This window comes from Vipera berus, assembly GCF_964194415.1.
Source record: "Vipera berus genome assembly, chromosome: 4".
NCBI lineage: Eukaryota > Metazoa > Chordata > Lepidosauria > Squamata > Viperidae > Vipera > Vipera berus.
In genome coordinates this window covers 41,644,091-41,670,489 of record NC_138206.1, presented here as the reverse complement: position 1 = coordinate 41,670,489, position 26,399 = coordinate 41,644,091, and the positions used below count along the sequence as shown (strand labels likewise).

The 26,399-nt window shown below is 38.2% G+C and overlaps 1 protein-coding gene across 4 annotated transcripts in view; it reads right to left on the bottom strand.

The window, feature by feature from the left end:
- BCL9 (BCL9 transcription coactivator) overlaps nt 1-26,399 on the bottom strand; it is a 129,179-nt gene that overhangs the window by 29,219 nt on the left and 73,561 nt on the right. The window contains exons 1-3 of one of the 4 annotated variants that reach the window (XM_081327190.1): nt 18,366-18,569; nt 9,056-9,139; nt 1,269-1,347 (exon numbers count right to left, since the gene is read on the bottom strand). The gene's annotated coding sequence lies outside the window, so the exon portion shown is untranslated. Of the gene's footprint in view, nt 1-1,268; nt 1,348-3,953; nt 4,013-9,055; nt 9,140-18,365; nt 18,570-26,399 lie in introns of those variants that run through there. The other 3 variants (XM_081327193.1, XM_081327191.1, XM_081327192.1) reach the window with 3 other exon arrangements.

The window sequence follows — 26,399 nt, the reverse complement described above, 5'->3', positions numbered from 1 at the left end:
AGCCAACAGTGAAGATCGCAAATGACAATCAGAAGACCACAGGAATACTGCAAAGGCTACAAGTACGAGGGCCTATTGTAAAACTCCTTGTTTGCCACTATTGTAACTTCAAACAGTCACTGAACAAGTGGTTGTTCAATGAGGACTATTTCTTTTTCCAAGGCCAGATATGCTCTCACATTTCTTTCACTCAATATATTTGGCAAAATACATTAATATCCACCAATGTAAGGCATGAAAAGTCAGGTCCACCTATGAACGTTATTAACTGATTTGATTCTAAAAGCCTATGCCCAGGAATCTTCCCAACTAATGATCAGCACCTGGTTAGAGTTAGATAAGGATCAAGGCCATTCAAGGTTCTTAATTGGCTTATGGCTAGGTAACAAATCTAAACTAAGCCCTCTTTTAATTCCTCTCTCTGGCTTTGCCAGTCCTTCTCCTATAATTAATTAGACTAGTAAAGATTATTTAGAACACAAAGTATCAAGATTATCAAGTCCAAATGGGCATATACAGTTTTTTCCCCTGGATATGCTCTGCCCATATTTATTATATGCTTTGTTACATTGCCACTGGAATGTGTTATCACTCAGGAACAAGACAATCAAAAATCAAAAACAGGTTATAAAGATTATGATGCAGACAACAGTGACAATTATTAGAAATGCTAACCAAAGCATAATATAGGGCACCATTTCCCATTTCAGTGGGTTTAGACGCTGAGCTTGTCGATCAGAAGGTCGGCAGTTTGGCGGATCGAATCCCGAGTGCCGCGTAACAGAGTGAGCGCCTGTTACCCGTCCCAGCTTCTGCCAACCTAGCAATTTGAAAGCATGTAAAAAATGCAAGTAGAAAAATAGGGACCACTACGGTGGGAAGGTAACAGCGTTCCGTGCGCCTTTGGCGTCTAGTCATGCCGGCCACATGACCACGGAGATGTCCTCAGACAAACGCTGGCTCTTCGGCTTTGAAACGGAGATGAGCACCGGCCCCTAGAGTCGGAAACGACTAGCACGCGTGTGCGGGGGAACCTTTACCTTTACCTTTTACAGCTTTCCTACCTATAAAACTAAGTCCCTCTAATGTAATTGTTGTTGTATTCTGCGTAACTCCTAGAGACACTGGGCTGAAGTGACAATAAAAGTAAGAATTATATTCTTGTTCAATATTCTTCTACTTTAACACAATAAATATTTAAGTATACTAGTTGGACTTGGTGTTTCTGCCATTCTTTCAATCACTTCCCTTAGTTCAAAGAAGCTCACCAAAACTCCAGTGTCACGACATTGTGCTGATCAACCAGGAGAAGGGTTCAGAATCCCTCTGCATATATATAAAGATTCTCTGAAATGAGACAAAAAGAATACACAGTAAAAATACACAGTAAAAAAATATCTTAATATAACCTTGGAAACAATGTAACAGTAAGATGCATTACTTGACAAATTATCCATCCTGCAATTAAAAAAACCCAAACAAACTTGTAGGCATGTTAAGAAAGAACAAAGAATACAGTTATCTTGTGTTCTAAAAACAAAACATCTCATTCAATTAAAAAAGGGAGGAATAAAAGAAAAAAAGCAATAATATAAAGGATCTTTTTGACACGCATACTGATTGGATTGAGAAACTTAACAAAATTAAATTAAAACTTAAAATATTAAATAGGGATGAACTCCAAATAATACACATTTGAAGACAAAACAATCACATTCCAAAAAGATAATTTGCGATAGCCAAACAAACCATCTTTATTTCAGCAACAAATATACACAGCACAATGCTAGACGGTCCTGATTCAAACACCAAGTAGAAATACAGAATGTGATTGAGATTTAGAAAACCAGAGTTGGGGACATATAAAATGTGAAAAGGAGGGGGGGAGTGAATAGACAAATTGGTGAGACCAGTCTGTCCCATTATCTTTATTATCTATGATGTCTTTTATCATCTCAGCTTGTTCTGGCTTTTTCCCCCAAAACACTGAATTACCAATACCCACTAATTTTACTTTCTAAAAATGCCTGTGTACCTGATGAAGAACCCATAAGCATTCTTGTAAATAAATTTAAAAGAATTATTCTAGAGATACTTTAAAAAAATATAATGAAAAGCTGGCATTTTGTAAAGTAAAAATGATATTATTAGAGCCCTATGGGACCTGGAACCTGACAAATACCACATTTCCTACTTTACTTAGGAAATTATGTCACTGGAGCATTTAGTTCTGAAGCTCACACAGCTAGTGTTATAGTATAAATACCTTGTAATGTTGACTGCCAGTATTTGGAACTAGGCAAAGAGAATGTCCATCATCTATAAATGTCTTAAATAAAATAAAAATAAAAATCATCTAGCTTTTAACACTAAATACCTAGATAATTTATCTAATTACCTCACATTCTACAGATATGAAATCTTTATTATGGCCGTAGACTTGCATAATGAAGATAGAGTACTTTCAATTAAAAAGCATAGAAAATTCATCAAAGTCCAAAAAATACTGTATGAAAAACTAGATCTAGTAAAAAAAAAGAAGGGATATATAAAAACAAGAGTCTAAAAAAATCTAAAAAAAGAGGTAGGAGCATCAGATATAGGAGAGCATACAATTATGGCAAACTAGATGCTAATTAAGCCTAGTTTATGGCACAGGTCATCATCTGATGAATGTTAAGTGCCACTGTGCAGAACTGGTAACACTGTATGTTATGGAAGGATTAGTATATGAAAGAAATAGGGATGTATACAATTCTCCTGTGTGGCTTGTGTATTTATGCAGTAATGGTGCAATGAGGCTTGTATGAATGTGTCTGTAGTGCAGGCATAGGAGGACGCCATGTTGTATTGTTTCTTTGTGTCCAGAGTCATGGGGCACTGTCTTTCTGGATAAGGAATCTTCCTGTATTGGCCTTCAAGGAAAACTGAGAAAAGAAGGCATGACACTGCATCAGAATTAAGTATGTAAAAAGATTGGGATCCTGACTAGATCCACTTGGTGCTTTGTGTCTGCTACATTCCATTTAATGAGTGCTTTGGCATGATTATACCCATCCGGAGTAGAAGACTTCGAAAGAAGCTCAAGGATGACCTCTTAGATGCCACTGTCTGTTTCCATGTAAATTAACAATCATCTCTCAGTGTCAATGCAGCAAAGCCAAGTGGGGCAAAAAATAGCCTGAGCAAATAGTTAAGTATGACCATCCATAGTCTTGCCTCCATTTTCATCAGTCCTGTCTCTAATTGCAAGACAGCGCTAAAGACACATTTTGGGACCTGTCAGGTTGATCTTAGAAATTTGGATTGTACAAGTTCTAATGGTAGAAAATTGAAAAGGCGCCCACCTGGACGCCATAAAAAAAACTGTACTATTGGTTTGGTTTTGAATAATTTGAGTATAACACATCTCTTGTATTAAAGAACTTAAGGATAGTTGAAGAATTCCTCCGGGCATTCTCATTACTTTATCAGAGCACAGTATTGAATGGAAATTTTGGATCAGGGCAAATGTCTGAGTGTAACTTATAAGAGATGTTGTAGAATTCTTTTCAGATCTCCATATGGAAACGATATCAGGTATTGCCACAACACTGAGAGATGGAGGTTATGTGATGATAAAAGTTAGTCTCCATCCCTTAGTGTTGTGACAATACCGGATATCCTTTCCATATGAAGATCTGAAAAGAGTTCTATAAGATCGTTCAGCTAAACGCATTTGCTGGATTTGTGAAATCACACATTTTTATAAGGTGGAACTCCTAAATATGGCTCTTTTGAAGCTATACAAATTGAACATGTTTAAATAACCTTTTCAATTTTTTACAATAAATGTATAAAAATCTGACAGTTGGCCACACAAAGGAGGGACACTGGGAATGTCAGGTCTTACAGGCTCACTAATATATCCCAAAATACTTTCTATATTTGCATCCACATGAATGCTTACTTACAAAATGGGATCGTGTCTTATCCATAGAAATCCCAAAGGATCATCAATTCTGGATTTAAGCTGATTACATAATAGACATTGAGATTTGTAAGATACTGTCTTGGTGGCTTTTCACAATCACAAATTACAGAGTGGATCTGCCCATGAAAGCCATTCCATTAATGAAGCATATTAATATTGCTAGCAAGGAGAAAATTGCTACATTCTTATTTAAAGCACACTGCAGTTATTTTCTACTCAGTTGGTATGGTAAAACACAAAAAAAGCAAGCTAGATTGCAGCAGTATATTTTAGCTGATCATCAGCACAGACCTCAATTCAAAAAAAACTAAAACAACTAAGTATGAATAATAAACGTTTTGCACTCGTGTATTCCAAACTTGAAAGTTATCTATTTTAAAATAACTTTTTTTTAAAGATACAGACTTACATTCCCAGTTTCCCATGTGACCCCTTGGGAAAATAAATTGCCCATCCCTGTTCTAAGGTAACGTTCTGCCTCCCCATTCAACTCCTCCCAACTGCCTATTCCACACACACACACACACACACACACACACACAGAGAGAGAGAGAGAGAGAGAGAGAGAGAGAGAGAGAGAGAGAGAGAGGGAGGGAGGGAGCTCTGCTCTTTTGGCGGCCTTGCACTGCCTTGAGAGATAGCAAGCAACCCCAGAACTGTGCAGCTCTGAGGCTGCTTGCCACATTGTGCCTTAGGGCAGGGGTCCACAACCCCTGGTTCATGGACTGGTACCGGGCCACAGCATGCCAGCAAATTTTGATCAAGTTACCACTAAGCCACAATGGTTTTATTTATTTTTTCTGTGAAGTCCAAGTAGAGTGTTTTATAAACCACAGTTTGTTGCTTAGTAACTGTCTTATTAAAATAACAATGTGAGAACCTATTCAAATTATATCAAAATGAGAGATTCTGCAGAATAAAAAAGTGCCATTTTGAAACTGAGTTTCCAAAGAGCTATGAAATAGAGATAACCGGGCATTTTAATTACCTAAACATTGTTGGGAGATTATCCCTAACAAACATGAGTCTTCCCCAAAAGTGAAACTGCCAGCAACTTTTGTAAAAAAAATAAATAAATAACCATTTAATTCTGGAATTCTTGATTTTAAGAAAGTATAGTCGAATGTGCATCTTCGACTTCAATAATGCAAACTTTAATAGAGTAGTGGTAAGTAATTTTCCACGATGGAGAAGATAATGAAAAATGGAATTGAAGATGGGCAAGAGTTTTTAGAAAGACAGATACTAAAAGCACAACTACAAGCAATTTGATGAAGTAAAAATGTAAAATAGGGGAAAAATGCAATGAAACTGCACAAAATACTTAGTGAAAATCTGAAAAACGAAAGGCACGCAAGAATTGGAAACGGAGACAAGTAGGGTTATGAAGTTTCATAGTCAAAAATACTTCAATATGTACACAGATATAAATATACATATAGCATAAAGTTCTTATATCTGTGATTGGATCTTGGGAAAATATGGAACTGCATTAAGGACTTGCCAGTACAGTAGGTGTTATTTGAAAGTTGTCATACATTTGGAAGCAACATTCTGCCTTTAAATCTGAAGTCACTAAAGTCAGAATATTTATTTGAGTGACCTTTGGCACCATTTGCCTCCAAACCAATTCCAGACTCAGATCAATACAAAGATTAACCTAAAACTACAGCAATAATACTAGAAAGACAAAGACTATTTTTTATGAGTAAAAAGAATTTACAAAATATTTATTTTGTTCAAAATAAAAAGAAAAGTATCATAACATCAGCTTCCTGAGTGAAATAAAGAATACTTGAGGATAATAAATTCTGTTCCAATCATTAAAAAGGGGGAGAAAAGGAACTAGAAAGATAAATTTAGACCAATAACTGGAAGAAATCTAAAGATCAGAGTAAGTCACCTTCAGGGGAAAAAACGTTAAGATTCATTTATTATACTTGAACACTAGTAAAACTACCAATAGCATATAATGTTAAATAAATTAAATGAATTAAGAGTATAAGATACTGCAGCAAATGCTAAAGGTACAATAAAAAGGTCAGAAACAAAAAATAATTAATCATAGTAATTAAAGATGACTTGCTGACCATTCAAGATCTCTTTGAAGGTGAAAAATTGAAATTAAAATAATTAAGATGAGAAAAGATATAAATTTACTATTATTCCAAATACTGTCTTATTAAAAAGCTTGCAAATGTACATGAAAAGTTTTTTATTGTAATTTCAGTTATTTTCACTAGTCTCACCACAACATGATAATGCTAGAGATGCATTCAAGAGCTTCCCATACCAAACTAAGTTAGTATCAAAGACGAAGGACTTCACACATGGTTTATGCAGCAATTATTTGGGAAGCTATAATTGAAACCCTACCGATATACCAATATAACCAATTCCCAGCTCACTAATTTACTTACTAACTTATTTGTTGTCGTTGTCTGGATTGTTGGGAATTGGATACACTTCATCAGCATGGCTGACAACAAAAAATACGACAGAAGAACTGTCTTAGGGAATAGGGAACCAATTTTCATACAAAAATATGTTTAGATGCAACATATGTATCAGTTTTATTTTGTATGTCATTTATACAATGTACAGATATTGGAAAAGGAAAATGGAGACCACTACAAAATTCACCCAAGCTATATATGAACAAGTGTTATTTGATAGAATTCCTATTTCCTATCTGGAGGGCCAAATTTTGAATTAATATTATATAAATACCAAAGATTAAATTAATACCAAAGATGAAAACCCATAGAACTAATATCATGGGTGATATTAATAAGCAAAATATTTGCTAAAGAAAATATCTTTGACTACGTTTGGATTTTTTAATAAAATATTGAAACTCAGTTATGAAATGTGGTCAAATCATTAGAGATTTAATAATTTCTTTAGTGAAAAAATAGAACTTTTATTAATCAAGCAGTACTTTTGCAACCACAGATTGAGCCATGTGCACTTTTCACATTAACTTCTGCTACTGCCATCTAATCCTTAAATACATTTGCAGATATCTTTGAACAAGACTGTGTTTGGAAATACATAATTTTCAGGTTATAAGCCTGCCCTATTTAGAAACAAGTTTTTAAACAATAAGTTTCAGATAGAGATGGGGGAAATTATCATTTCAAGTCCCTTCTAATTAATTTATTGAGGGGAGAGTAGCTGCCTTTCAGTCCACAATCATGGTATTTTTCTGGCCTGAATTTAGGAGTGTTCTTGCCCTTCTTTTATCATTACCAAATTATAATTATCCTAATCCTAAATGTTTTCCAAAGTTTGTACAATAAAGAAGAGAACTAGTGATATGAGTGGTGTATTCAGAAATATATAAATGGCATGAAATTTTATATACTTTTCCAGTCAAGAATTCTGGAGACTCTGACAATATCTATATGTATACTGAGAAACTTAATCTGGTGGGTGGGAAATTAGCTTTGAGGACTAGTGCAACAACTTCTAATACTCACTACATGCTGCATGAATAACAGCTGAATGCAACATCACTTACTTCTAAGTTAAATGCTGTAGCATGCTTTACATGCAAATCAGAATGTCTGGCCACTACTGATCTGGAACCAATAGATTTCTTAGTCTATGAATTAATCCTAACTTGATCTGAAGCCATTTTAGTCTTTTAAATAATTGAAGATTGCCTTAATTCATGACTTTATTAAACTTTATTTCAGAACTTATGAAATGTTCACCATGAGAAATGGCTCGATTGAAATAGATAATACTTAGAATGAGTTACTGAAAGGTGTGACAGTATTTTGGGCTGGAGCACAAAACATTTTGAATTTGAAACATTTGAATTAAAATATCTCTCTTCAATGTTTGAAATGCTTCCTTCTGTTTGGATCTGAAATGTTCTGTGCTGTTCCAAACATTTCAGAAGTATCCCAAGCTAAAAACAATCCTCTTTCAAACTCCAAACATATTTCGAAGTCAAAACAGTGTTAAAACACTTCCAATACAATTAGAATAACCTGCTTGAAACCAGAAATATTTTAAATTTGAAACATTTGATGCACTCTTGAGTATTCTTAGATATGTCATTTGGTATTAAAATAAGAAATATTAAAAACATTGTTATGTACTTGTATGTAAATCACAATTTAAAAACTCTTTATCTCACACACACATACTTCTGTAGCAGAGATAACTACCTATATTGATATAGTGTTACAATTTTTTCATACTCTTAGAACAGAGGTCTTCAACCTTTTGGGCACCAGGGACCGGTTCCGTGGAGAAAGGTTTTTCTGCGGACGGGAGGGGGTGTGGTTTCGTGTACTGCCTGCATCCTACGGTTGGGGCTTTGCTTGTTTGCGCAGACCGGTTTCTGGCATGCCGTATAGCCCAGTGCCGGTCCATGGACCAGGGGTTGGGGACCTCTGTCTTAGAACACCTTTTCCAAACACAGAAGGCTTAAAATGTGTGAGGATTGTAATTCTCAAAATTCTCAACCAGGCAGTAGTTTCCAAGTTATAATCCCAAAATAGCTGGTGGGTATCAAGTTAGAAAAATCTGCCTTACAATTTAAGACCGTAAGGCAAAACAGTTTTATTATATCATTTCAAAAAACTGTTACACCAATCACAACACTGATAGTATAACCAATTACTTCTAAGAGAGACTTTCCAATCCTTCAGGTTAACAGAACTTTTACATCTTTTTCTTCTGTTTTACAATGTATTTCTGATACTTCTTATGTGTAATGCATGCTCTCCACCAGTGAACATAATACAACTCTGTTAACAAAAAGACCAACAAAACGCATAGTTCAACTATTTTTGATACTATCTAGGGATTTGCAAGCTATAATGGGTAAGGTATTAGACTAGGAATAGAGAGCAGCAGTTAAAAATCATTCAGTGATTCTGAGCCAGTCACTCTCTGTCAACTCAAGCTTTGTCACAAGATTATTGCCAAATGGAAAAACAGGGTGAGGAAAAGCTGCTTGAGCAACTAATGAAAGATAAACTATCAATCTAATATATAATGACATACTACTCATAGCGTTAACATGCTAATGAACAATATACTGGGGGGAAAAAGTGCTCTTACCATGATCAGAGTATTAGACAAGTTACAGCATCAGTTCTGGATTTCTTTGGATAGTTCATCTGACAAATTCCAGAATTCAGTAGTCTATGAGGAAAAAGATGGACCAATGTAGGGGGGTTTGATTGGTTTCTTGGTTGTTTACAAGTCTAGGAACAACGGATACAAAGTCTTCTAAAGCAGCACACTTTGCTTGTTGTTTTATGTTTTAAAAAGGTTTATTAAGATCAATTTGAACAGATTTAAGAAAAGTAATTTGGTTAGTTTTTCACGTGTATGAAAAGAAATGGATTTTTCCCTTCATAACAAATTTGAAGAGTTTAAAACAGCATTTTTGATTTTTTTGATCCTCAGAAAACGAGTGGGTCCACAAAAGTCACATCAGAGCATCTGAGTTGCTAAAGAGGTTTCATACAGAATATCCCACCAAACCAGGCTATCATCTATATTTTTGTTTCCTCTACAGGTGGCTCTCTCCTATTTTTAAAGGGGACAGGATGTCAGAATCCATTTATCTTTCATTTCTAACTATCTCTTCTGTGCAAAACCCAAATCTCACCCTCCCCTGGATTCTGCCATGCCCAAGGAGGAGAGGGGAGTCTTATTGCTTTCACTTCTTGCCTTAAATGTAACCTTTTGTTTATTCCGCCTGCCTGGAATCCATCACAATATAATCAATTGCTTTCTCACTGGGCATTCCCTCTCATCTTATGGGAAACCAGGAAACTATATGTATATTTCCAGACCTATTTTTAAGAGAAATTACTTTGAACGTAGTAAATTCTGAACAACTGAAGTTCAGAATGGAACTGGCATTGACTTCAGAGATAGGTAAAATATTCTAAAAATTTAACACATGTTGTAGAATAACAATATTCCCTTCTTAAAGACAATGAGTTTGGTCAGACAGTAAATTAAGCAGTCAGAGGCTTAACTCCTTACTCAACCCTGAGTTCAACAGATGATAACATTTCCCAGGCTAATCTTCCTTAACACAATGAAAAAGGCAGTGAAAACATATTCAGATATTTATCCTTGAACTCTTTATAGTAGCACATAAACAGCATGACATAAATTAGCTGAGGGTGATAACATTTTGTCTAATCATGAATATTATTCATATTCCCCCTCATAGACACAGTACACTAGAGCTTTCAATGTGTCTTTTCTAATCCCAGGCATGAAGACACGCCATAATTCCATGCCCCAAAGTAACTTCAGTATTTCTCTTTTAAGTATATTTCTTATAAGGTCAATCTAACAATAATATTCACCGCCCTGAGTCCTTCGGGAAAAGGGCGGTATACAAATTAATTAAATAAATAAATAAATAAATAAATAATATTTCACAAGTGGGCAACCAATGCAACTGACACTGGAACTTTTGCAAATAAAAGATTATTGCTAATCCTTAATCTATCAAGGATTATGCATGAAATACAATCTTGCTGACATATTTCAAAGTCATACAGGGAAGAAAGTAGACACCAAACACTTAGGCTTTACAGCAAATGCTTACTAAATGTATAAATATTAACATGTTTAAATCATAGTAAAACTGATGAACTATTTGCAGCAACTTTTATGGCATACAGCCAGACTATTTGATGGACCATCCATCTCCTGCTTGTTTGGTAAGATCAGAGAAAATTGGTGCACTTTGGTCGCCCCGATCCAGCAAGACCATCTATCATGATCAGGAAATCTCCTTTCATTGTTGTGAGCACTTGCCACCTGAAATGATGTCTCCCGAATCCATTTAGCTCTTTATCTAATGGTGTTCAACAAGTCTTTAAAATCTGTTTTGTAGAGCCCAGGGTTGTTTTGTAGTTTATTCCTTAGCTTCTCTGTTCTCCTACTTTAAGGGTAAGCCACCCACAGTCATTCTGGAGTCAGGCAGTTTATAAATAGAATAAACTTTCATTAATAATTGGACAAACATTCTAATAATTTAATCAGAAAATTCCTGTGTGAATAAGTAAAATAAATACAAAAGTATGGATGCTTATGAACATTACTAGAGGCTACAACTCTACCTGAAAATCCAGAAGCCATCTTTAGTAGTAGTGTGGAATATTCAGATTCCTTTAAAAAAAAAGAGCAAGGTGCCTTGGATCTAGTTTGGAAATCATTTACTGTCACCTATTCCTTCAATAAGCAGTGTTTCTTCCCCCCCACCTCCACTCATAGACTTAGAAAAATTTTTGAGTTAAGGTATTGGCAATAGCCTTGGTGGAGCAGTGGGCTAATGCCTCCTTAAGTAACACCAGCTGCCTGCAATTAGTGCAGGTTCGCATCCCACCAGGCTCAAGGTTGACTCAGCCTTCCATCCTTCCGAGGTAGGTAAAATGAGGACCCAGATTGTTGGGGGCAATTAAGCTGACTTTGTAATAATGCCGCTTGGGGGTGTGTGAAAGCCCTAATAAGCAGGCATATACATAGAATGAAGGCTACTGCTAAGCTTGTAAGCCGCCCTGAGTCTTCGGAGAAGGGCGGGATATAAATGGAATTTTAAAAAAAAATAGGATGTCAAATAGCTACACCCTACTGCCATTTCATTTTTTTTTAAATCCCATTTATATCCCACCCTTCTCCGAAGACTCAGGGCAGCTTACAATCTAAAGCACAAATCAATGTGCTTAGCAATAGCTTCATTCTATGTATATGCCTGCTTATTAGGGCTTTGGGGGCCCCCAAGCGGCATTATTACAAAGTCAGCTTATTGCCCCCAACAATCTGGGTCCTCATTTTACCTACCTCAGAAGGATGGAAGGCTGAGTCAACCTTGAGCCTGGTGGGACGCGAACCTGCACTAATTGCAGGCAGCTGGTGTTACTTAAGGAGGCATTAGCCCACTGAATCCAGGAAAAAAATATATGGCCAACAATGAGGAAAGAATACCCACACTGGATATAAAGTCTCCTTTCCCCACTTTGGATCCAACAGCTAATAAATTCAAACAAACAAATACTGCACACCACTTACACAGAATTGAAAGTTAACATTAAATAATCTATTTTTTTCAGCAATGTTTCAGATTTCTCCAAGTACCTTACCAGCACTTTCAGGAAATATTAAAAAAGGTTCATCCACTAAGTCTAAATTCAGAAGACCAAGGAAATATGAAGATAGTTTCTACAGCATGGTACCAAGGTTAGCCATGATCTACGTAATTTTGTGAAAAGTGTAAGTTGTAGGATTTGAAGAGATTTTACTTGTTATACAAATGTAGTTTTAGCAAAGAATTTAGATTTTCATTGCTATTGCCACTGCCTTTATTCATATATAAACCATATTTGATGAGAAAACTTTCTATATCATTTCTATATCATTCAGACCTCTCGTCATTGTTGTCAGTAATTCAGTCATGTCCAATCCTCAGCCACTCCATGGATAAACACTTTCCATGCCCCTCTGTCTCGCACTGCCTCCTTCAAATCTACTATGGTCATCCCCTGGTCAGACCTCTATATAAAATCAAATAGGTGGTCACCAGTTTTTGAAGGAGGTAACTCAGAATTATTCTGCGCCTTTTTCATCAGATTTTTAACTATCTTGACTTGTGTCAGCTTTTTTCCAGAAAGTGACCAAAGCAATAACATAGGTTGTCTATAAAAATCCTAAACATAAAGTGAAAGCCCATAGTATTAATAGTGTCTGTTTCCACTATAACTCAAAATAATTACTGAACTTTCTTCTCATTCAATGAAATATGACCTCTTACTCAGAAAGCTGATCTGAAAGCTCAGGACACAACCAAATTGCTGATGCTAAGCAGATTCTAGGTCTGGTCAGTTCTTCACAAAAGAAAGATAAGAGTAATTTATTATTGTTCCAGGTTTTCCTTCTGAGTAACAAACATGTACAGGACCTCCACTGGTATTTTTTTGTAAGAAAAAAATAACAGCATGCTTGCTGTGTGTGTAGCCCATGAAAATAATATTAAAAACTTGTATTGGATTAAGATTTTCAGGAAGGCTGCTTCGTTAATTGGAACCTGCCAATAAAAAGCTCTCTTCCAACAACTAGTTACTACCTCTTTGGTTTCAAATATGGCAGTTAAAGGGCTACAGATCTTCAGATGACAAGGATTACAAGATTATAACAGATATGAATGGTAGGACAACATATTTAAAATACAATACACTGGGATTTTAGTAGTAACGTAAAACCATGTAGTTCAGAGTACAATGGTGTTAGACATGGAATCCTTCGTATATTTAGCTGAGCAATCAATAAAACAGCCAGGAGGTAGTTCATTAACATAATCCCTACTCCAGCAACAGGCAATCTAATGTTATCTAAATGTTTTCTCCTATAATACCTACAATTTCTTGTCACTAGCCATGCTGGCTAGGGCTGATATAATCAAGATCAGCCCATCAGGAGGTTATCTTTAATCTGTCCTTGGAAGAAAATTCTAGCTATGCAAGCTGTAATCACAACAATATGCAAATTTGTGGTTGGCTAAAAAAAATGTATTTGCCTATATTCACTAGTCTTAAGCTGTTGTTCATAGCCAGGTTCCCCCAATAAGTCACAAACAAGCAAATCCTATTTACTCAGGATGTTGTGCAATTCTAAGCCCTTCAATGGAAGAAAATTTCTCAAATAAGTCACAGGGTGAAAAAAAAGTGGTATCAAGTAATTCTGCTTCTTCATGAACTCAATCTTCTCTCAGTGATAAGTACCCAGCAATTCACAAACAGTTGGCTTCATTGAGTCATAACGGCAAAATTAACCTTAATGACTATTTCATCCAGTACCTAGATTACAGACATTATATTGAAACTATCTTACCAATAAATATATAAGAACAGGAAATTGGAAATCAGTATTTTTTGTGAACTGGGGTGGCAGAAGGAGATAGGGCCTAGTCCTCCTTCCTTCTTACGCAATCTACCCATCTCATTCCATTCAAGTAATTGTAATTGTGATTCACAAATGAATTTGCTCTTTTATGAAACTAAATAAATCAGCTTTATTTTCCTCATTCAAATTATCCAACCTTCTCCAACTTCCTCTTCCTTTGAAGAAAAGGGAAGCACAGCCAATATTCATCTTTTCTCTCAAATATCCTGCAAATTATATACAAAGAGACTGATTATAGTCTCTTTAACATATTGTTAATATTCCATGTGGCTTTTATGCTGAAACAATTGTTCTGCTAACTATCTGGAATAAAATTCTTGCAAAAGTTTGAGTTCAGCAGTTGCTATTATTGGATTTACTTCCATTTCTTAAGATAAGAGATAAGGATCACTCAGGGATTTACAAATTTACATAAGCTCAAGTGCTTTTTAGAAATTAACACGTTTTAAGATTCCAGTCTCCCATGCCTTGAAATTAATAAGATAAATACCATATTCTTCTGGCTGAAGAGCTGAAAAGAGAAAAGGTATCTCCATTGTTTTGTTTGTTTGTTTCTCAGATTTATGTGGCCACCCATATTAAACAACTCTGGGCAGCTCACAATAATAGTAAAATCAATAAATAAAACAAAGTTAAAGCAATAAAAGCAATGAAACAATAAACCAAAACCCTTTGCAGTAATTGTTTCCGTTGGGATACACCCCAACAAGTTTGTCTGCTCTCATTCCATACTTGTTCCCTATACAATCCCAACACCTCAGTAAAAAGCTAGGTCTTGGGTCTTAACAGTTTTCCAAAAGGCTAGAAGTGGGTGCAGGTGAAATCACCAGTAGCAGGGTGTTACACAAGTAAGGGGAAGCCACAGAAGACATGCTTCTGAGGTCCCACCACAGTAGATGACAAGATTCAAGGGAAGGGATCTGGAGCATGCCCACCTTATCTGATCTAGTGGAACAGACATATATTCTTAAGGTAGTCTAAATAACCAGGTCCTGTGCCATGTAAGACTTTAAATGTGATAACTAGCACTTTGAATCACAGCTGGAAGAAATCTAGAGCCAGTGCAATTTGTACAATAAAGGTTTAAATGAGTAAACCTATGGGCACCCATTACTCTGTGCATTATTGCATCCTGGACCTCTTGCAATTATCGATATGCCTCATAAATACTTTGACCACAGTGACATGTTTTTGCTTCAACTCCAATTTATAGTGATCCTACCTGTTCAAAAACTGGCCTTGCAAACAGTGGAAGGCCTTACATCAACTCAAATTCACAATGTAACACACTAATTGTCTCTTGTTTCTAGACATAAAGTGCCATAATTACCCTGATGGTTCTTCATAAATCTGTTTGGCAATCATCATCCTTTAATCTGTTTGCATAAAGTTTTCAATAATAATTGACAGCAGTTGCATACCGTATCCCTCATCTAGAGGATTATGTGTCTTAAATACAGGGGAGGTTCTTTTTAGTTGCAATTTCAACATTTTAGAATACTGGTCCTTTAGACCTCAGCTGACTTCCTCACTTAATTTTCAGGTTAATTACCACAATAGCCGTGTATCATCTGTCAGTTTCCCCCACTCCATAAATATATACATGGTTTAGTGTTGCTGTTTTTGTTAATAACTACCAATTTTATATTGTAACATTGCATAAATTTGTAATCTATCTCATAAGCCAACTGGCAAGCTTCTTCAGCTGAAAAGTAAGATATGAATTTTCTAAATTAATAAATGTTGCAGACCACAAAGTTAGTCCCTTCTTCAAGAGGGAGAAGTAAAGAGGTGACAATGAATTGTTCTTGCACTGCAGAGTTTCTAGAAATGCTTCCTTTCTCAGCTCCAGGGGGAACAAGGCATTTTAAACTTGCACTCAGTTTGAAGCATGTTGTCAAGATCCAAACTTGGTTTCTTCATGGTATATTAGGAACTGTATTTCAAAAAGTCATCAAAAAATCAAAAATGAATTATGAAATCGAACTAAAAGTATATTAATACATATATGCCAAATCTCTCTACAAATCTAATGGTTTTCTAGTTTCAGTGTGTACACCTATTGCAGATGTTCCAATAAGTTGTACATTCCCACACTATAATTTGTCACAACTTCATTAAAGTGACCAAAATATGACCTGGGACCATCCTAATGCCTGATCCATGAATCAGCAGACTACATAAAAGCAGACAGTGAGTTTGTAAAATCTCCATTTGTAATTTTTGCTTCCCCATAAACTACCACAGCCAGGAGATATGAATTTGAGCAGTCCTTGTCAGGTCTACTTCCATAGTTTATCAGAATCTCTTTAGTCAACTGAGCAACTTTCTTAGACAAAATATCTCTACAGTGACTTCAGTTTTCATAAGCATAACATGTATAAAAATCTGTGTACTTAGTAGACTACATGATGGGGTATTGTATGAAATGAAATTCACAGTGATCATACTGACATGTATGCTTAATCATCATTCCTATATTTTAATGTAGATGCAATGATCTTCAGCTAAGAAAAAAGGAGAAAAAAGGAGAATCAGTATTGGCTTTTCTCTCTCCCCACCCCCATCAATATCTATTGTTCTTAGGTCATAGAAGCTGATCCAAATATCCTTCTGGATTATGACTTTCCAGACTTTGGCTGCAAAAATGTCACTGGTTTCATGAAGGTGTCAGTGTCCTAACATGCTCAATCTGTGATCTTATTCTGTTTGTATCAGTACAGAATAAATGTAACATAGCTGACTTTGACTTTACACCTAAGTTACATGACAAATTACGCTGGCCAATCTATGTAAAATTTGATTATTTTGAAGTATCCAACACTTCAAAAAAAATCAAAATTGCATTCATATTTTATTCCTTCCATTTTATACCATCCATGTAGAGTATATCGTATTCAGAATAGCCAAGTAAAAAACCTACACTATTTTATATGAAATCTCTTCTACATAATTAAGCACTAAAACTAGGTAACTCTATAATAAAGTGATGGCTTACAGGACAAAACTTAGGAGCAATTTTGTCTTTCACAAAACTTGTTACTGCAGGAATGAGCATATTACCTTGAAAGCAACTGTGATGTAGTATTAGCGCATTAATTGCAGAAATAAACATTACATCCAAATCTACAATATATCTACACATGTAAAGATTTATGCAATCTATTTATCATTTATAATAGATATTAATGACTATTGAGTAATGAATTGGCAACATGCCAATCTTCCAGGGGAGACCCAGGTTCTAGTGTACTTTCAGCCAGTCTAACCAGATGACTTTTGACCGATGACTCTCCTAGGCCAGCCACATGGTTGTTATGGGGAAAAATAAGAGTAAGGACTGCTCTACATGGCAGCTTGGGCCCTTGAATGAAAAAGGTAGATATAAACCTAATAAATACATTGAAATAGATTACTCTCTTTAGCACCATTCTGACTATTCGCTGTATGTATGCCTCCTTTTATGCCAATACTCTGACCTGCACTAGGGAAACAAAAAGAATTTGCTTTCCTAAGAAATCAATACAGTGGCATCAATTAAATCCAGCATTTTCATCCTTACCCATACAACTCAAAAACACATTCATAGACTACTATATTTTTTTTCATTCTTCCAACCGGTTTACAGCTAGCTGACTGCAGCTTAAAACAAGCCTTCCTCTCCACACCACAGACATTATGGAGCTCATCCCCTCCAAACCATGAATTAGATGCTCTTCATTCCCTATTATCCCGTAACCACAAATCACCTCGTCCAATGATACTGAAGAAGGGGAAGGCAGAAAGGATCCTCATCTCCAGTTCTCCAGGCACACTTTCAGGTATGCTTAGTTTCTTGCACTTTTCCACCAATAATCCCCTCCCCCCCCCACACCCACCCACCTTTTGTATCCCCACCGCCGCCTTTTAACTACCCAAATCCCCTTCCAGTCTCCTAAACATAACACAAACTCAAATCACAGACAACACCCCCCCACATACACACACACACACCCCTTTCCCAGGATTAACGTTCAAACCCCCCCCCTCCGCCCCGCCCGTTTGTTCTTCCCTCACATCCAGTGGTCACGCCTTCTCCTTTCGGCCTCCTCCAAAGCCTGTTTTCCTTCCTTCCTTCCTTCCTCTCCTTTCCCCCCACCCAGCCAGCGCTCTGGGAGAGTAATCGGCATGACCCCCCCTCCCCAGCCTCGCTTTACCTAACACCGACCCCTCCCGCCTTATGGAGTCTTCTTTCTTCCATTCCCCCCACGCGCTTTCCGCCCGCCCGCCCCGGGTTTTTGTTGTTTTTTTTTTTGACCAGCCCCCCCCCCCGAACTCTGAAACTTTCCCCCGAACAGGTCCGCAGTTATTCAGAGTCTCCCCCCCCCTCCGCCACCACACACACACACACACACACACACACACACCCATTATCACCGCGTTGCCCCCCCTCCCTTCTCACCTCCCATGGCCCGCAGTTTCCAGGGGAGCTGGCACCATGCAGAGCCTCCTCTTGTTTCTCCTCCTCAAGACTCGCTGCTCTCCTGAACAAGGGCGGAGGTGGCCTGGCCTGGCCCGGCCAGGGGGCACCCCTCACCCCCGGGCAGGAGGGGGCGGCGCTGTGACTCTCCCCGGCGAGGGTGAATTCGCTCCCTTCCCATAAACACACACAGGCTCCATTGTCCGCCAGTCAGTCTCCCTCCTCCTCTTCCACATGGTACCGCCCATCTCCCCTCTACCTCTTCTCCACCCACCCACCCCCCCGCCGCCGCCGCCATCGAATGAAACCGCCTCTCGTCACTCCCCCGCCGTACCCAATCGATGGAACGTCCCCCCTTCTTACTCACTTTCGCTCCTCAACCCATAGGGCCTTTTCTCCCAGCAATGGGAATGGTATTGTCTCAAAGCAGGGGGGACGGGGGAAAAGAGCTGCTCTCCCCCCCCTTTTTTTTCCCCGTAATGGTACGAACTGGTTCCTTAAAGCAAAATACACGGGCCCTTCCTCGCCTTGTAAGCTGTGCCGCCCTTACCTCCCTCCATTCATCCCGGCACCGCCTCTGCAATTAGCATAGACCAACCCCATACTTCAAGGTAGTTTTCGTTCCACCGCCTCTTCCTTTTAAAGATACAATCGCCCAATCGCGTTCTTTTTTAAAGCAAACGCGCAGCCTGGGCGATCCCTCTCGCCCGCCGCCGATCTTCTCCTGCAGCTCCTCAAAAAATCACCCTATAAATGCAGCACGTTCGTTGTTAAAACGATCGAAAGGCGTAAAAGTCGCTTGTGAGACCCGCAGCGGATTTTTTTTCTGTTAAAAGTGTAACCGGTTGTCTCCGTAGAACAGGGGTCTTCAAACTTGGCCCTTTTATGACTTGTGGACTTCAACTCCCAGAATTCCTCAGCCAGCTTTGCTGGCTGAGGAATTCTGGGAGTTGAAGTCCACAAGTCATAAAAGGGCCAAGTTTGAAGACCCCTGCCGTAGAAGGACCCCAGGCAGGCAGGCAAGCTAACACTTCCCAAGCCTTTAAAGCTCCTTCAATAGGAGAGACATCCGAGGTAGGGGAGCTACTTTCCCAGCCTAAACCACACCCAACCCGGGCACACAAGCGTGCCCGGTTCCCACACCTCAAGGCTTCCCAACTCACAGGTAAAGACAACCCCATCGATCATTGCTACCGCAAAGAGCGAAAGAACCAGAAAGCAGCAGTGCAGCACAAATGTGAACGCGCGTTCCCTTCCTGGGGTTCCCCGCCTCAATAAAGCAGACCTGGATGGGGAAAGGAAAAGGGAAAAAAAAAAGGTTCGCGTCACTTATCTCAACGGCAGACAGACTGGAATGTGCAGAACTTTAAAAAAATAAAATAAAAGCTATGGCCTTCTAAGAGGGGAAAAAAAAAAGAAGTCGTCCTCGCTTCATTCCGGACTTGCTTCCCATATATTCCATCCCACCCCTCCCGCTACTCCATTTCCGAACCGGTTTCCCTTACTCTTTGCGCCTCGCCCGCCGATACGCTCGCCAACCTCTTGTGCCCTACCGCGTAATCCTGCGACAGACAAACCTTTAAAATGTCCATTTCAACAGCTTCGCTCGGTGCTTTTCAAATTATGAGAATGGTGACGTTCGTTTCGACAGACGTGGGGACCTCACCCATTGTTGTTATAAGTGAAACCACTACAGAAAAACTGAAAAAAAAGGGAGGAGGGAGAGACCTGGTTCACATTGATTTAGTACGCCAGCTTCTAGCCTGTTAATATAGCTAGAGAGATCCATAAACTACAAGTTGTCATGAAGGATTTACAAGAGCTGTCTTTCATCCTTTATATTTTTTTTATGCATCTTGTCACTTAAATGGCGAGACCTTGAACCGAAATAATTGTTCAACTCTACGGTCTAACTTGAATGTCTACCCTATTTGCATGACTACAATTACTGTCAGCCCTTTTAGGCAGACCAAATCAGGAAACAGACTCTACAGGAAGATTAGAACTATACTTAATTGTGATCCACCATGTGATCCACCAAAATCTTGCAAGCTTGGTTGTGCTTCATCCTTCCTCCCCTTTATACTATATTCAATTCATCAGATAGGAGCTTCCTAAGTCTCTTCTGAATAGTATCTTGTTTCCCAAGACTTGGGGAATGTTCTTGCTCTATTTTGCTCAAGGTCGTGTCCCTGATTCTCTAAATCTAGCTTGGTTTGCAAAAGGCCATGCTGGTTGAAGTTAGCATTTTGTAGCCCCAAATTGGAAAACACTATATTATATATTTCCCTAATTCCTTGTCTCACTTTCATCTTCTAGAGGTAATTTTCCTTTTACCATAACCTACAGTATAATTTCGAGAGTAGGATTTGCAAATATAAACATCCTCCAAATGACTTGGACAACTTCTGCCATCCTGTGCTGATAAGATTTGATCTAAAATACCAAAAGGACGTATTTTTAGTAAATATATGCATGCTTCTACAGTACTATTATAAGATGATGATGTTGTTGTTAGCTGTGAAGTCATGTCCGACCCATCGCGACCCTATGGACAATGTTCCTCCAGGCCTTCCTGTCCTCTACCATCTTCTGGAGTCCATTTAAGCTCACGCCTACTGCTTTAATGACTCCATCCAGCCACCTCATTTTCTGTCGTCCCCTTCTTCTATTGCCCTCAATCTTTCCCAGCATTAGGCTCTTCTCCAGTGAGTCCTTCCTTCTCATTAGGTGGCCAAAGTATTTTGAGTTTTAGCTTCAGGATCCGGCCTTCTAAAGAGCAGTCAGGGGTTGATCTCCTCTAGGACTGACCGGTTTGATCGCCTTGCAGTCCAAGGGACTCGCAGGAGTCTTCTCCAGCACCATAGTTCAAAGGCCTCAATTCTTTGGCGCTCAGCCTTTTTTATGGTCCAGCTTTCACTGCCATACATTGCAACTGGGAAGACCATAGCCTTGACTATACGCACTTTTGTTGCGTATGATGATACCTGGCAGTATATTTCCCAAGCTTCTCAATCTTGTATCCAGGCTGGTGTTGATTCTTAGTTATAGCTGCTGAAGACTCCCAATCTCTGTATCTTAGCAGCAGGTTCAAGAATGGGTGTTCACAGCCATCATGATAACATGGGATTCTCCAGCCTGAATCATATATATGGTCTTAATCTAGTTTTTAGTTTGGAGAAATTGATTCATAATCTGAAAACGGATAACATTTCCACCTATCTTATGTCACCATTCAATAATTTTCACGCTGCTATGAAGCTTAACTTTCTGACCTCCACAGAGAAGTAGTACCAGTTAGAATGGTCTATTCAGGTAGCTTATGGATCGGATTTACCCAACACACTGATGGGCAATTCAATCATACGCCTCACTGACCTCTGGAATTCAGTCAACTAGAAGTTGGATGTGATGGACCCTGAACAAATCAAGGAACTCTGGAAAAAGAAGTAACTGAATATATGTTTAGAACAAGAATGATATAAAAAGAGCTGGGAATCTTTGAATGACTATACACAAGAAGCCATATTTGGGTCCACATTACGGAGATAAAAATGTTGCAGAACTATTGCTGTCCTACCACAAATACCATTCAGAGAACCTGTTTAAGGTGTCAGGCTTCCTTTGTGGATTAGAAGGCAGACAAAATAAAATTAAATATATTTACTTTATAAAGTAAATAAATAGAAAGTCCTCGACTTATGGCCACAATTGAGACCAAAATATCAGTTGCTAAGCAAGATAAGTGAATTTTGCTCTATTTAACGACCTTTCTTGCCATAGCTGTTAAGTGAATCACTGCAGTTGTTAATAACAGTTAAATGAATCTGGTTTTCCCATTGATTTTGCTTGTCAGAAGTCACAAAAGGTGATCTCATGACCCTGGGACACTGCAGCCATCATAAATATGAACCAATTGCCAAGCATCTGAATTCTGATCACATGTCAGTGGGGATGCTGCAACAGCCATAAATGTGAAAAACGGTCATAAGTCACTTTTTTCAGTTGTAACTTCAAATGGTCATTAAATGAAACTGTTGAAAGTTGAGGATTACCTGTATTTTGCATATCTTTTTATTGTTGAATAATGTTACCTATTCTATGACATTTTCCTCTTTTATGTTATCTTCAGAAACTAGGAATTTTGTCCCTTAGTTAAATAATAAGAGCAAGTTTTACTAATAGCTTTCCTAATAATTCACAAGTATTTTCCAAGAAAGGAGAGAAGTAAAGAAAATGTCAGAATAAAAAAAAATTCTTTGGCAGATGTAGATATGTGGAAGAACGTGCCCAAAAGAACCAAGAAAGTCAAGAAATATTCATAATAATAGAATTCTGGAAGGTTCTCATTGTAAAGGACATTAGACAGCCATCTGAGCCAATCATTTCATCAATCAGAGTAGAACAATCTTCCATGGATTGAAGTCCTATAACAGTAAATTAGAAAAAAAGGAGCATGCCACAGTGTGGTAAGTAATTCTCTGTTAAAAGGAACCAAACCAGTTGTGTGCAGACTCAATATGACGCTGCAGGAAATGTACTGCCTTCCATATACAGGACAGCCACCAACAAATATCCTCTCTTCTTGATTCATGTGTGGATAAATTAACCTGGTCAGAAAAAACATGAAAGAATTTCTGCATTGTAAGAGGTGCTGGCAAGAAGGTTAAAAAAAATGGAAACAAAATGTTTTCATCCTACTAGTTGAGGGTCATGGTGCAAGAAGGAAAAAGAGGATCCTGAAAGTCAGTAACTGGCTATATAAATGACTAGGATTTGATAACAGTGACCTATGCCAGGGCATTTCAACCTTTTCACCCTTTGTGCCACTTTTAGGATATGGCAACATCCGAGTACCACCGGTTGCCTAGCAAGGTGTCAAAAACTTGACCAAAAAAGGAAAAAAGTGATGAAGCACAGGTAGTCCTTGACTTACAATAGTTCGCTTAGTGACTGTTCGAAGTTACAATGGCACTGAAAAAAGTGCCCCCCAAGCCACAGCCGAGCAAGACACCTGCCTGCCTGCCCGGCAGTGCTCTTCCTCCTGTCTGAGGTTTTCATTGTTGTGAGCATTTCTGTTGAGGATTGGGGAGTGGGGGTGGGGGTGTGTTTGGTTTTTATTCCCCCTATCTGCTGGGTGGTTGCAGCAGGGTTTGGTCACTTCACATGACCCTGAGACACTGATCATCATAAATATGAATCAGTTGCCAAGCATCTGAATGTACATCACAAGAACCTGGAGATGCTGCAACATTCCAGCTGATCGGCACTTTTTCTGAGCTCAGAAGCTCCAGGATCAGCGCCGAGCTCCAGCTGGAGACTGGCGCTGATCCTGGCGCTTCCACTGAGCCCTGACAGCCCCGAAGAAGCGCTAATCCTGGTGTTTTCGCTGAGCCCTGACAGGCCTGCAGCTCCAGCCATCTCTCGCTCAGGCTTGTGTGGTGCTGCCACCGGTTAAGCTCATTCCTCCCCCCCCACCACCACTTTTCTAGGATGGTCGCGTACCACCTGCTACGTGCCAATGTACCACAGGTGGTACCCGTACCACTGGTTGAAAAGCCCTGACCTATGCTATCTTCACAAAGGTCTCTTGGAAAGAGACTGGACATATGTTATAAAAACTGGGAAGGAAATGTTTGGCAAATGTCTCACCAATCTTTTCAGGAGAATGTTAAACTTGAACTAAATGGGGAATTTAGCTAAAGCTCAGGATCAAATATGGAGCCAAGAGTGGGACCAAAAAGGCAGAATACAAAAGAAGAAGCAAAAAGAAAGGTGATTCAAAATTTTGCAGGACAGTACCAGGTAGATGCCAGGAGCATTCAAAACCTCAGGTATTTCTTCTTTCTCTTTGGATTTCATTTTATTTCTAAGAGGATCTCTAAGAACTAGAGATCCTAAAGCAGGAAGATAAGTATGGTGAAGGAAGAAATTTGGTGGAATGATGCTCTCACACACAGCATTAGAAGGCTACAGTTTATTCACAAGGAAAAAAAGAGAGAAAGTGAGGGATATTGTACTAGATATAAAGAAATATTTATGTTTCTTGCAAACTTTCAAAAGTATTAATCAGAACATGGAAATCCTACTGAAAGTATTTGGGTAAAGAATAGGAGAAACAAAACATATAAGGATGGGAGATTCTACAAAATGAGGGATACCTGAATACATGAAGAGCTTTCTAAACTTTTAAGGGAGAACGAAGAATATGGTTATGAAATAAAGGAAGGGGAACATAACTGAAGAAACATATTCTGTAGTATCTCTAACAGAAAAGCTAAAGCAAAGAATGATCTGAGGCTTGCAAGGAATATCAAAACTAGCAACAACAATAATAACAAGGTTCTTAAGTTATGTTGGAAATGAAAGGAAAGCCACAGGAAGCAGAGAAGCATTGCTAGGAAAATATGATGAAGCAAAAAAAAAAAGTGAGAAGGCAAACCTATTTTGAGTCTGTGGAAGGAAGAAGATGGTTATGCCACTAGGGAGGAAGGGAAGGAAGTGTAGCTTAGGATGGATAAGAAGATAGTAAGAAAGATCTTACCATTAGCTAATTTTAATTAGTTAAAGTTTCCAGGCCAGATAGACCACCTCCCAAGATAACTGAAAGAACTAACATAGGTAACTGCAGGGATATGCAGTTACAGCCACAATTGAGACAAGAATTTCAGCTGCTAAGCAAGGCAGTTGATAAGTGAGTTACACCCAATTTTGCAATCTCTTTTATTGTGGTGGCTAAGTGAATCACTGCAGGTAAGTGAATTGTGGTTGTTAAGCAAATCTGGTTTCCCCCGTTACTTGACTTGTTGGAAGCCAGCTGGGAAGGTCACAAATGACGATCATGGCAATCCAGGATGCTGTAACTGTGGTAAATACATGTTAGTTGCCAAGCCTCCAAATTTTGATCCCATGATAGTAGGGTTGCTATGATGGTCGTAAGTGCGAGGCAAGATTGTTGAGTCAATGGCTAGATAACCGAATTAGAGAGAAAGGAAGGTGATATGTATTTTTGAATGTATTCTAGTAAGAAAAATATTATGGATTGAAAACTTAATATTTTTTATTATAATTTACTATATTTATTGTTGCTATCAATCATTAACTCTAATATTCTCATTTTTATATATGTACCCAGACAATATGCTGTTTGCCAAACATTGAATGTTATTGGGGGGAAACCCCAACCCCTATCCCAACCTTCCCTGTATTCCAACCCCAATCCCCACCCCTCCTTTTTCCTTCCCATCCTTATAAAAACCAATAAAACCTTTTTTTAAAAAAAATAAAAACCAGATTTCCCCCCCCAAAAAACCCTGACCCATCACAAGACCCTCACTTGACACAGCCACAGCTGAAGCCCTTATAAACAGAAGAGCACTGACGCACACAAAGTGCTCTCTCTCTCTCTCTCTCTCTCTCTCTCTCTCTCTCTCTCTCTCTCTCTCTCTCTGTGTGTGTGTGTGTGTGTGTGTGTGTGTGTAGTTTCACCGCTGTTTTGAGAATTTTGATCACATTAGATTACTATTGATGTAAACCACTGTGAAGACACTTGAAGAAAAGATGGGACCGATAGCAAAACTTGTTTGAAAAAAATATACAATCAAGGTTTCTGAATAGACAAAAATTATGCCTGAAGAACATTTAAATCAGATGAACTACCAAAAGCCAAGTCCAAACCCTATTTTAGAATATAAGAATGAAGGGAAATCCACTCCTGGATAATGTCCCAAATACTGTATGCTAATATTTGACAGATGGAACTCTGCTGATGATTCAGAAAATAAGGCAAAAACTAGTCTCGTGTTTTCCAAAAGAATTGTATTGAAAAATGTACATGTAACTTCTTTGCTTAGTTTGGAAATCCAGCCCACAGACAAAAATTGCTGTAAAATGTCAGATCATTACTTTTAATATTATCTTATGGACAGGAGCTTTTCATAAATACACGGATGCTCATTTATGCAAAGAAGTAATTATAACGTACAAAAGGGCATGAACATTTTATATACCGTATTT